At 45.7% G+C, this 12,914-nt stretch overlaps 1 pseudogene; it reads left to right on the top strand.

Moving 5' to 3' along the window:
* The first annotated feature begins 4,826 nt into the window (after window positions 1-4,826).
* On the top strand, window positions 4,827-12,208 carry LOC138666381 (uncharacterized; annotated as a pseudogene).
* The last annotated feature ends 706 nt before the right edge of the window (window positions 12,209-12,914 follow it).

Here is a 12,914-nt window from a genome sequence, read left to right as displayed (position 1 = left end):
GAGAGGTCTCCCCGGACTTCATAGTCCTCCCTAGACCCATAGTTTGTATATGGAGGCTTCTGATATGGACTCTGAGGAACATTTCAGATGGGGAGGTCTCCCTGAGGTCCATAGTCCTCCCTAGACCCATAGTCCCTATTACTGAAAACTCAGTGACACGTGATTGGGCCAGAACAATACTTATGGCTCATAATTGGCATTTATTATAACTTACAGCAGGGTAAGGCGGCCATACACATAGGATAACTTATGGGTCCAAGGTCAAGGTGCTGACAGCGATCTCTCGCCCCATCATACCCATGCATGCTCGGAGTAAGCCGCTGCCACAACCAACTGCTCCGTCCTTGCCTCCTACAACATGAACAGTTTCACAGCTGTCACTGTGTTTTATTTTTTTTTTTTATTATTGTGATTTTTAACACTTTTTAAAATTATTTAATTTTTAAAAAAATATTAGACTTAGATTTTTTTTTTTTAAGAAGTGGTCTTGTAAAGTAACACTAAAATGTATGTCTAGGTGCCGTTATTTAAGGCTCATCTTCATAGATAGGTTCTGTCGGATAGTGCTTGTACATAAAAAACCATTTTGTAATTTACTGCACTTTAGAATTTGCAGTCGTTCTTGAGATATTAACACTTTTCTTTTGCTTACAGTTAATTCCCTTGGAGACTGACCACTGTTGCTGCCTACCTCGTAAGCACCGCGCATATGGTCGGTCTCCAAGGCAACAAGCTGTAAACAGAAAATATTAATAATAAGTAAACTGTGGAATTTAGGAAGATGGGAATGACCTAGGCTAGATGCACTGAACGCCCGTGACCCGACTCCTATATTGTGCCACAGTGAATGGTTCTGTCAGGGGTTTCGCCCAAATCCCCTATTTCGGAGCTTCAGATGGAGCCACAAAAGTGTGCCCCGAAGAACTGAGCTTACTTGTGTATATAAATAGTTTTTTACTTTGTTTTCCTTTATTGTATTTGCACCAAAAGGGGAAAAAAATAATTTTTAAAGTATTTTTTATGTATAAAATGGTTAAATGGTACGAAACAATAAAAGTTTACCCTTCTATAACTTGTGTGTCATTGATCAATTCTGATAAGTAGGAAAGCGCCCCTGTAATCACCAGTTAACGTTAGACGCTCCTGGGTATGTACGGTGCACATCGCCCGGTAGTGGTACTGTCATGTTTCACCTGGGTAGTAGTAGTACTGTCGTCCGGGTCATGTCTCGCCTGAGTAGGAGTAGTAGTAGTTGTACTGGTAGCTGTACAGTCTGGGTCATGTTTCTCCCGGGTACTGGTAATTGTGCCGTCCGAGTCATGTTTCGCCCGGGTACTGGTAATTGTGCCATCCGGGTCATGTTTCACCCAGGTACTGGTAATTGTGCCGTCCGGGTCATGCTTCTCCTGGGTACTAGTAGCTGTACCGTCCGGGTCATGCTCCTCCCGGGTACTGGTAATTGTGCTGTCCGGGTCATGCTTCTCCCGGGTACTGGTAATTGTACCGTCCGGGTCATGCTTCTCCCGGGTACTGGTTTTTGTACGGTCCGTGTCATGTTTTGCCTGGGGAAAAAAAAAAACACAAAAATCGAGCTTGGTTTGAGTTGGTATACATGTAGCGCATAAACACATATATATATATATATATATATATATATATATATATATATATATATATATATATATATATATATATATATATATATATATATATGTCAGTCTCCAGAAACGCAGTAGCCCGCACCACCTCCTAATGACACAGCTGAGTTCTCACGCCTGTGAACAGAGATGTAGCCGCCGGACCTCGGGTGCTTCTGCCGACAACACATGCCAATAAATCCAATCGAGATAAAGAAAGGCAGCACTCACCGATCCATCCGAGACATGTATCTTTATTGTTACAGATTAAAAGTCTTCACGGCCGGGGGTACAGATTCAAAAGAGTGCGGCAAGCCTGACGACGGCCGTTTCGCACCCTCCTGGTGCTTCTACGGGTCAGTGAAGCTCGATTGGATTTATATATATATATATATATATATATATATATATATATATATATAATTTATTATATATTTTTTTTTGTTTAATTATATTTTTTCTTTTTCAGATTCTCAGCAGGATCCCTGATCGCTGATGCGTGTCAGACACAGCGATATCGTAACGATATCGCTGGAACGTCACGAATCATACCGTCGTAGCGATCGAAATGGCACTGTGTGATGGTACCCTTAGTTTCTGTTTTCTATTGGTTTCTGCAGCCTTCTCTGTGTTTTCTATTAGGAGGTGACCGGTATCTATAGGTCTTCACTGGAGATTATTATTATTATTATTATTATTATTTATTTATATAGCACCATTAATTCCATGGTGCTGTACATGAGAAGGGGTTACATACAAGTTACAAATATCACATACAGTAAACAAACTAACAATGACGGACTGATACAGAGGGGCGAGGACCCTGCCCTTGCGGGCTTACATTCTACAGGATTATGGGGAAGGAGACAGTAGGTTGAGGGTTGCAGGAGCTCCGGTGTTGGTGAGGCGGTAGCTTCGATAGTGATGAGGCAGCAGCGGTGTCAGTGCGATTAACCTAGGATCGTCGGTGGGTCTATTCGCAAGGAATGAGTCACCCACTCCATCGTAGGGTTTCAGCCTAGTCATAGTGCAGGGTCTATTTTCCCGCTTCTACCTTAGTCCTGTGTTGCAGACTTGTAACAGCACAGGCTATCCGAGTCCCGTCACAAAGACGTCATCACGTCCCTCCACCAGGGACTTTCTGCAGGCCACAGAAGAGAGAGTGGTAGTGGAGGGAGATCATGTCTCTCTGCTCTACCACTGAGTTAACTGTATCAGTATACAGTTAAGGGTGGTAGTTTCTCCGGGTGGGCTCCTTCAAGTCAAGAGCCTGGGCAACCGCTCCCTCCGTCCCCTGCCTAGTAAACCACTGACACAGAACAAGGGCAGCCAGGAAGCCATGCAGGCCTGAAGGAGCTGAAGATTCTGCAGTTTCCCGTCTCTGCAAATCATCAGCTGGACCAGAAAACCGAAAAGTTTGGTATGTTGTTCTCTACCTGTAATCTCACCCCGTCACTGACTGACCGCCGACTCCGCAGCCCAAGCCCCTAATCGTATCATTACTTGTTTTCTTATATGATAGGGTTGTGGCGCGTCCTACCCATGGAGTTGGTATCTGACCCATAGGATTTATGGTGGACTACCTTGTTAGTTTGGGAAACGCAGAGCGTACCGCACGACCACATTTTGTCACCCAGGAGGGTTGGTGTAACCCTAATACCGGCGGCCCTGCATAATCCATCTTTCCCCTTCATGCAGGGACGCCGACATACTCTCTGCTCTAGCCGCACGGTGAGCTCTCCGTCTTCTGCTTCCTGCTCTGAACACATCACACAGGCTCCCCAGCAATGCATCTAGTACGCGTGCGCTTTTTTCCCTGTTCTTAAAGGGATAGCGCATGCACTTTGAAAATGCCCCCAGCCAATAGAGGGGAGGCATCTTGTATAAAAGGCACCCTCCCCAGTAGGGCGGTGCCTGTAAAAGGTTCTCCCTTTGTAGTTTTGGTGCAACTAGTGAGTTTCCAAGTCCCTGACCTGATCCCCTGGTCCTTGTGTAGCCAGGGCCTGAACCTGGTCCCCTGGTCCTTGTGTAGCCAGGGCCTGAACCTGATCCCCTGGTCCTTGTGTGGCCAAAGCCTGAACCTGAACCCAAAGCCTTGGTCCTTGCGTGGCCAGAGGCTAAACCCAAAGCCTTGGTCCTTGCGTGGCCAGAGGCTAAACCCAAAGCCTTGGTCCTTGCGTGGCCAGAGGCTAAACCCAAAGCCTTGGTCCTTGCGTGGCCAGAGGCTAAACCCAAAGCCCTGGTCCTTGCGTGGCCCGAGGCTGAACCCGAATCACAGGTCCTTGCGTGCCTGGGGCTTGAATCCAAACCCCCGGGTCTGTGTGGCCAGGGCCTGAACCCGAACCTGTTGTAGTTTCCCTTGTGGTATTATCCCTAGCTTGTCCCTGAGATCTATGAGGCCGCATCGTACCTCAATCCTGAACCCTGAAGCCACATTGGCGGTACCTGAACCTTAAACTGTTCCAACGATACTTGAACCAGCATCCCTGTCTGTCCTGGTTAGAGTACCAGAGTCTGAACTGTTAGAGCCTTTTCCAGGATCCATATCCAGTCTGACTCTGTGCAAGTATCCATTTTATCTGAGGATCCAGTACCGGTGTAGTCTGAACAGAGTTCAAATCCTGCCCTTCAGATACTCCGAGCCCAGTCTGTGTTTGCTATCCTCACTCCTGGATTCAGCAGCTGCAGTACTGAGGACTGCCTGAGAGTGGTACCTGGTGGCTACCTGCAGCTCAAACCTGACTCCACCATCAGAAGCTCCAGTGAAAACCAGATACCTGGTAACTGTGTAGCTATGCCCCTCCTAGTCCCATCCCGTGGCAGGGTGGATCCAAGAACCACATGCACCACGACCATGCGTGATAGTTGGTCATCGTTAACCAATGGCTTCACAAAGTACGCAGTGGTAACGTCCGGATACTGCTAGTTATGTGGTGGATAGGCCAGGGGAAGGTGTGCACACTTAAGCATGGCTATTCATAGATCCCTGAAGCTACTTATTAGCAAAATTATCCCTCCCAGAAGAAGACCTGGGCTGTTCATGGTGCTACATGGACCTCTTTTCTTCTGCTGTCATGATACCCCCTGCTGGTGCCCCACATATCCTTTCCAGATGACTTAATACTGGAGGAAGAATGGTTTTGTGCGTTGGACTGCCCCCCCATTGCACCTGCAGCGGTGAGGCTCTGCTCCAGGCTGCGATGTCCTGTTCTGTGGCTGCTATTCTTGTCTCGTAAGATTTTACAACATATCAAAGGTCACTCAGCCATAACTGCAATGTGAAAACAGAGCAAGGAGCAGGCACGCACTGAGGTGGTTATATGTATGCTTCATCCTGTGACACGAGCGATCAGAAGATACCGCATGTGACTCAGAGCTTTATGGGAAGGTATCTACCCTTCAGGCATAAATATCACAACCCCCCCCCTTGATAACGGAAAGTACCAGATGCCTCCTCAATGTTGGCACACGTCAGGCCTAAGGAGTGGCCACTGATAGTTTCTCTTTCATTTCTCTCATGAACTATGGCAGATCTAGCAGCTGAACCTACATGCCCGATCTGCTTAGATGTATTTAAGGATCCTGTAACCCTAAGGTGTGGACACAACTTCTGCTGGACATGTATTGACCACGCACTGGACTCCCAGAGGTCAAGAGTCTACACGTGTCCTCAGTGCAGGAAGAGATTCAAAGGACGACCCGTTTTAACCAAGAACACAAACCTCAGTAACATCGCTGAACAATTCCATACTGCTCAGCCCAATAATGATGACACCGAGGTCTTCTGCAATTACTGTGACCTTCCATCTCCTGCCATTAAAACATGTCTGCAGTGCGAAACTTCCATGTGTGAGAGACATCTCAGAAGCCACAACAGGTCAGTGAGGCACACATTAATTGACCCCACCACTTCCCTGGCTAAAAGAAGATGCCCCATCCATAATAAGATCTTGGGGTATTACTGCACAGTGGATGGTACCTGTATCTGCTTGTCCTGTGCCATGGCCAAAGAACACCGGGAACACCAGGTGGATCCACTGACTGAGGCCTCTGAGAAGAGGAAAGAGGAACTGAGAAAAATTCTTTGGGCGATGAATGCGAAAACTGAGGAGACTGAGAGAAAAGTACAAACTTGGCAAGAAGAAATGAGAAAAGTCCAAGAAAAGGCAGATGTCGTAACTCGGAGAGTCCAGGATCGGTTTAGAGTAATCGTGAGGGAACTCAAAGTTCTGGAGGAAACTCTCATCGGTGATATTTTCCAAATGAGAGAACAGCAGTTAAATTCTTATAATGACCTGATCTCGGACTTGCAGAAGCAGAACGTGGAGCTGCTCAAGACTAAGTGTCACATTGAGGAGCTGTGTAACATGACTGACCCATATATCGTCCTACAGGAAGAGCAGTCGGATGTGGGAAGCTCATGTGGTCCCAAGGAAGAAGAAAGGAGACATAAACTGTTACACAATGCCGGTGGTCTGGACCTGCACCCAATCTCGAAGACATTACAAATTGGGTTAGGAGACATAATGAAAGGACTGAACATCTGGTTCTATACACAGAAACCTGCAAACATATGCCTGGACATAAATTCAGTGTCTCATCATCTCCAGATGTCAGACGATCTAAAGACTGTCACCTACGTAGAATCTCACCACAATCTCCCGGACAAAGAGGAAAGATTTGGGGGTGACCAGGTCATAAGCACAAGAAGTTTTTCTTCAGGAAGACATTACTGGGAGGTGGAGATCAGAGACTCTGTAAACTGGGGAGTAGGGGTGTGTTACCCCAGTATGGAGAGGAAGGGTGATCAGTCAAGGCTTGGATGTAATAACAAGTCATGGTGTCTGCAGAGGAGCAATAATGGGCTTGTGGCAGAGCATAATGGCCATTCGCGTTCACTACCTTATAGGACATTCTGTAGTAGAGTGAGGGTCTATCTGGATTACAATGATGGACGTCTGTCCTTTTATGAAGTCAGTGACGCTGTTAGACACGTGTACACCATCTTCGCCACCTTCACCGAGCCCCTTCACGCTGCTTTCATTGTGCAGAACAATTGGTTGAGAATCAAGAACTGAGAGGAAAGACTGAAGAGTGCCTGATCTTCCAGGTCAGGTCCGCACATTGACACCCAAAAAATAATGCTCTGAAAATAAGTCTTATGTGATTAGCATCGGTCATTGGTTTTTTCTTATCCAGTTTTTGTGACATTTTAACCCATTGCAAATGACACTTTTAACCAGTTGATGACAGCCGTCGTCTGGAAAGAAGATGTTGATGTTTTTGGCCTGACTGTCCACAAAAGATCTTTCCCTGAAGAACATTCCCAGGATGTCCTTTCTTTCTGTTCCCAGGGCCCGTTTTAATGACTGTAACAACCAGTGAATGGCTTTGTCGGCAAAATACTGGATGATCGTCTGCTCAATGGTTGTTCCATCATCACCCGGCTTCTACGTGTAATGTGTGCGACCTGCTTTATACTTTGCTTACGTTCTCTGGTGGGAATATGTGGGCATTATGGTTATTACTGCATAACATTATTATATTGGTACTACATACCTAAAATAGTTAATTCCGTTAATTCTGTAACCAAGGTCGTCCATACATGAGATGAAAGTCTGCCAATGTCAACAGGACTGGCCATCCACCTGATGTGTATGGGGGCCTCTTGGATTGAAGGATTTGTTAGATCTGTGCCTGTTGTGATGAAAGAATAGAATAAAGAAGTGTTAATATGTGAAGTGTCTGTTCTCTTTACGGAAACCTAAACGTGAAGTTTTTTTATGGGTCTGGTGGCGATCAATGTAGAAAGGAGTGGGCAATGGAGGTGTCACTAGTAGGCTACTGAAGCCATGGTCCGGGTGCTGTTGGGCTACCTCCAAGCTCTAGGTAAGGGGCGTTTTGGGACTTGCGGTTTCTTGGCATATCTGACAATTGTGGTGTCCATCAGTTTATGACACCTACAAGTCCACGTGTTCAGGGATGGTAGAGTTTTACAAGACAATTTGTGGGACAACCTTGAAGTCATGGAGTCTCTTTTGGGCACCTTGAGAATTAGGCATTCCTAATATAGATAATTGTGGATATTTCTGTGTCCACATTGGATTCATAAAACTTGGGGTCTATGGATGAATAACCTCATCATGGCTCCAAGGGTTATGGATCCTTAAAGGGAACCTGTCATCAGAAAAACAGAACCGGAAAAAAAAGCAATGGCAGAACCACACTTGGATTTTGCAAAACCAAAACTTGACAAAAACAGATGTATCATGTCCTTGGTTTTTTTTCCATATTGTACAGATTTTAACTTTTTTTTTCTTGTGGAAAATTAGTAAAAAAAAATCAACGGAGATGTGAACAGACCCATAGGCTATAATGGGTGTCATAAACCCACTTGTCCAGTCGTCTACTGCAAAACTCAGCGCTCCCCATAGCCAGTTCACACTTCCACACCACACTTTTTGCTGTCACCACTCAGTTTTGTTAGGCAGCGAGACGCCTGTCCTTCGGGTACACACTAGCACACGCACACAATGCATATCCAAGCACCTGACAATTGATATTATTGTACTTTGGTATAGATAGGGTAACACAATCAGGATATACTTTCCCTCTTTGAGGTTGTGGGAACGTTCATAACAGCAAGAAACAAATGGCATACATAGGATAACACAAACAGGAAATACTTTCCCTCTTTGGGGTTGTGGGTACGTTTAGAGCAGCAAGAAACTAACGGCATAGATAGGGTAACACAATCTATGCCGTTTGTTTTTTTGCTGCACTAAAAATACCCACAACCCCAAAGAGGGAAAGCAGATCCTGTTTGTGTTATCCTAACAGGAAATACTTTCCCTCTTCAAGGTTGTGGGTACGTTTAGAACAGCAATAAACAAATAGCATAGATAGGGTAACACAAACAGGATATACTTTCCCTCTTCGAGGTGGTGGGTACATTTAGAACAGCAATAAATAAATAGCATAGATAGGGTAACACAAACAGGATATACGTTCCCTCTTCGAGGTTGTGGGTACGTTTAGAACAGCAATAAACAAATAGCATAGATAGGGTAACACAAACAGGATATACTTTCCCTCTTCGAGGTGGTGGGTACATTTAGAACAGCAATAAATAAATAGCATAGATAGGGTAACACAAACAGGATATACGTTCCCTCTTCGAGGTTGTGGGTACGTTTAGAACAGCAATAAACAAATAGGATATACTTTCCCTCTTCGAGGTGGTGGGTACATTTAGAACAGCAATAAACAAATAGCATAGATAGGGTAACACAAACAGGATATACTTTCCCTCTTCGAGGTTGTGGGTACGTTTAGAACAGCAATAAACAAATGGGATATACTTTCCCTCTTCGAGGTGGTGGGTACATTTAGAACAGCAATAAATAAATAGCATAGATAGGGTAACACAAACAGGATATACTTTCCCTCTTCGAGGTTGTGGGTACATTTAGAACAGCAATAAACAAATAGCATAGATAGGGTAACACAAACAGGATATACTTTCCCTCTTCGAGGTTGTTGGTACAGTTAGAGCAGTAATAAACAATCTTATTGAATTTTACATTTAATCTGGAAAAAGGATGACAGATTCTAAATAGATGAAATAATAAAAAGACATACATAGAAGGCAGAGGAGATCACTGCAGAAACTGGGACAGATCTACAATTCTCGTTATCTTTCCTGGATGTGGCGTGATGTTTCCTGGATAGAATTTCATATGTTGGATCCAGACCCCTCACGGCTCCTCGTGGTGAGGTCAGCGGAGGACGGCTAATTGTATGCGCAGAAAGATGGGTGCAGGACATTACTAATTTGTCAGATTTTCTCACAGGAACCTCCTCGTGGAATAATTTGGCCACCATATTTCCAAGTCCTCACGTTTGAACTCACAGAAGTGATCTATCCGTGAGTGGTGTGGACATCAGATTATTATTCCAGATTTTTTATATGAATATTGCATTGCCATTGTGCCATGTGATGTCCCTGGTGTGCTAGAAACGTACTGTCCACCTTAGGAGCCATCACATTATTCCACATATTTTAGCACCCCTCATTCTAACATTTGTGCTTCTTACCACTGTCGGCAGCTGTGGCGGAGAGTCAGCACTAAAGCAAGGGAAGATCATGATGCCATGGACTTTGGTGTGGGGTCAGAGAGGAAAATGGAGGAGATGACCTGCGCGTGGACTTATAAGAACACGAACTTGGTTTGGAAATATGAAAGTTGACTGAGTCCCCACTCCGTCAACTTTCATATTATGTGCGCCTAATGATGAAGCTGTTCCCAGCTACTTTCCATTGCTTTGCTTCTATAATGGAACAGAAGGGTATAGCATTAGAGTGAACAGAGCCTTAAAGTGATTGTCCATCACTTTTTAACCTGAGAGGGTATTGCTTGGCCCAAAACTTTGCAGCTGTGTCCCTCTTGCTGTTCTTCAGAAGTTGGGAGGTATGGAACATTATTTTGCGCCATTTCGAAATGACCAGTGTACCCCTCAATTTTTTTTTTTTTTTTTACCCTTCTTGCTCCAAAAGGGCAATAGCTCCAGTTAGTGAACCTGAAGATTCGGGAGTGGCGGGGATCAGCGGTACTATATGCCCAGCTCCAGGTGCCGCCTTATGCGCCTATTGCGTATTTCGTAGAGTAAGAAATCTTCGTGCGATCTGCTTTTTTTCCACAAGATGGCGAACTCAGCTGGCAACCGCGTAATTTTCAGCACAGCTGACGGTCTGGTGTTCCGTTCTCACAGAGAAAGAGACACAGGAAAAAAAAAAGGGTACGTCTGTGCATTCAGGGCATAACCGCGAGGCGAAACCTGCCGTAAACGTCAAAAACCTTTTAATATTCCCCCCCAAAAAAAGTTACGCCAAGAGAAGAATTGAGACTTTTCCCAGCGGGAGTGGAACAATCGCGACCATTGAAACTGGATTTGGCAAATAGAGACACTTCCTGATTGCAAGTATGGCAGCTGCTGATTTCAAGTATGGGCAAAACTGCTCCATCTGCATGGGAGACTACACGGATCCTGTCACCTTGAGGTGCGGGCACAACTTCTGCCGGGGGTGTATCGATCGGCAACTGGATGCTCAGCAGGAGTCTGGAGTTTACACCTGTCCTGAATGCAGAAAAAGGTTTCACGAGAGACCAACGTGGCAGAGGACCATCAACCCATGCCACCCAGTAGAGTGTCCATCCATGTCCCATGAGGGCCATGAAGCATCGGGGATATTCTGCACTTACTGCATTCATTCTCCGGTACCTGCTGTCAAATCTTGCCTGCTGTGTGAAGCGTCTCTGTGTGACAATCATCTAAGGGTCCACAGCAAGTCCCCAGAACACGTCTTATCAGAGCCGACCACTTCTTACGGAAAGCGAAAATGTCCCACGCACAAGAAGATCCTTGAATACTACTGCTCCAAGGACGCCGTTTGCATCTGTGTATCTTGCATTGCGTTTGGAGAACATAAGGGACACTACGTGGAGCCCATCAATGCAGCTTTCGAAAAAAAGAGAGACAGGCTAATACATTTTTTGGAAAAGTTGACTGTGAAAAAAAAGAGGACGGAGAAACGAGTCAAGAACTTGCAAAAACGAAGGGCGGACGTCCAAGAAAAAGCCGTCGGAGTGACCAAGCAGGTGAATGTGCTGTTTAGGGATATTCGGGAACAGTTGGACCTTCTGGAGAAAAGGGTCCTCAGTGAAATATCCAACTGGGAAGAGCAGGTGTCCCACACGGTCTCCAACCTGATCCAGCAGCTAGAGATAAAGAAGGACGAGCTGTCCAGGAAAATGTTCGATGTTGAGGAGCTGTGCCACATGAACGATCCCGTCACTGTCCTACAAGGACGGGCATCCATAAGAGATGACTTTTATGACCGTCAAGAGGGAGATGATGAAGACCGAGAGAGAGAAGATAAGAAGGTCCACGAGGCTGGAGATCTAGATGAAGGTCTGATCTCTGCGGCCTTACATGCTGGTCTAGCTGACATTATGACCGGTGTGAAAAGAGGGATTTATGTGTCTGAGTCCCTGGATATATTACTCGATCTAAACACTGCTGGTAATTACGTGGCAGTATCCGGGGATCTGAAATCTGTGTCCTGGTCAGATCTAAATCAGTGTCGTCTCGAAACCCTGGAGAGATTTCAGTATTGTCAGGTAATGAGCACCAGGAGCTTCTCCTCAGGACGCCATTACTGGGAGGTGGAGGCCAGTGAGTCTGGAGACTGGATGATCGGGGTGTGTTATCCCAGTATAGACAGGAAAGGCGTCCAGTCCTACATCGGAAACAACGGCAAGTCCTGGGGTTTATGTAAATTTAATCAGGAGTATTCGGCCATACATTCCAGCGACGTCAGCCAGATCCATCATTACGTGTCCTCTCACAGCTTCAGGATCTATCTGGATTATGAAGCCGGACAATTGTCCTTTTATGAGTTACAAGGGCCAATTAGACACCTGCACACCTTCTCCGCCACCTTCTCTGAGCCCCTTCATGCCGTGTTTTACGTCTGGGGTGACTGGGTAAGAATTACGAGCTAGAGCGTTTACTGGTGGCGCCCCAGAGATCTGGAGATCCTATTTATGTCACGTGCTCAATTTCACAAATGTATGAATAGTTGTGTAACATGTTAGAGATGATGGATCAATTACTGGTGCCCAGTGGCATTGCTTGGGGAGGAGGTGCCACAGATGCCAAATTTTATGTAGGTGCAAAATCTGTCACTTTTGGCTAGTATAGGGCTAGAATTAGGCCTAGGATTGGGGTTGGAGCTAGAGTTTGGGCTAGGGTTAGCGTTAGCATTAGGATGGGGGCAATGGCTTGGGCTAGGACTAAGGTTATAGGTAGGGCTAAAGTTAGAATTAGGGCGAGGGTTGGAGCTTTGGGCTTCAATTGGGGCTAGAGTTGGGCTAGGGCTAAGATTAAAGGTTGGAATAAGGTTCGAGTTGGGGCAAGGGCTAAGGCTAGAGGTGGAGCTAAGGTTACAGTTAGGGTTGGAGACTGGTTGAGGGCTCGGCTTGGGGCTAGAGTTTGGGCGAGGGTCCGACTTAGCGTTAGGATTGGGGTTATGGTTTGGGCCAGGGTTAGGACTAAAGTTAGAGGTAGGACTAAGGTTAGAATCAGGGATAGTAATGGGACTGGGGTTGGAGCTTGGGCTAGAGTTTTGACCCGGGCTAGGGCAAAGGTTAAAGGTAGGAATAAGGTTAGATTTTGGGCAAGGGTAAGGGCTAAGGTTTGAGTTAGGGCTGGAGA

The sequence above is a fragment of the Ranitomeya imitator genome, chromosome 2 (assembly GCF_032444005.1).
Source record: "Ranitomeya imitator isolate aRanImi1 chromosome 2, aRanImi1.pri, whole genome shotgun sequence".
In the NCBI taxonomy this organism is placed as follows: domain Eukaryota; kingdom Metazoa; phylum Chordata; class Amphibia; order Anura; family Dendrobatidae; genus Ranitomeya; species Ranitomeya imitator.
The sequence above is the reverse complement of the archived record's forward strand: the minus strand, read 5'-3'. Positions and strand labels throughout refer to the sequence as shown.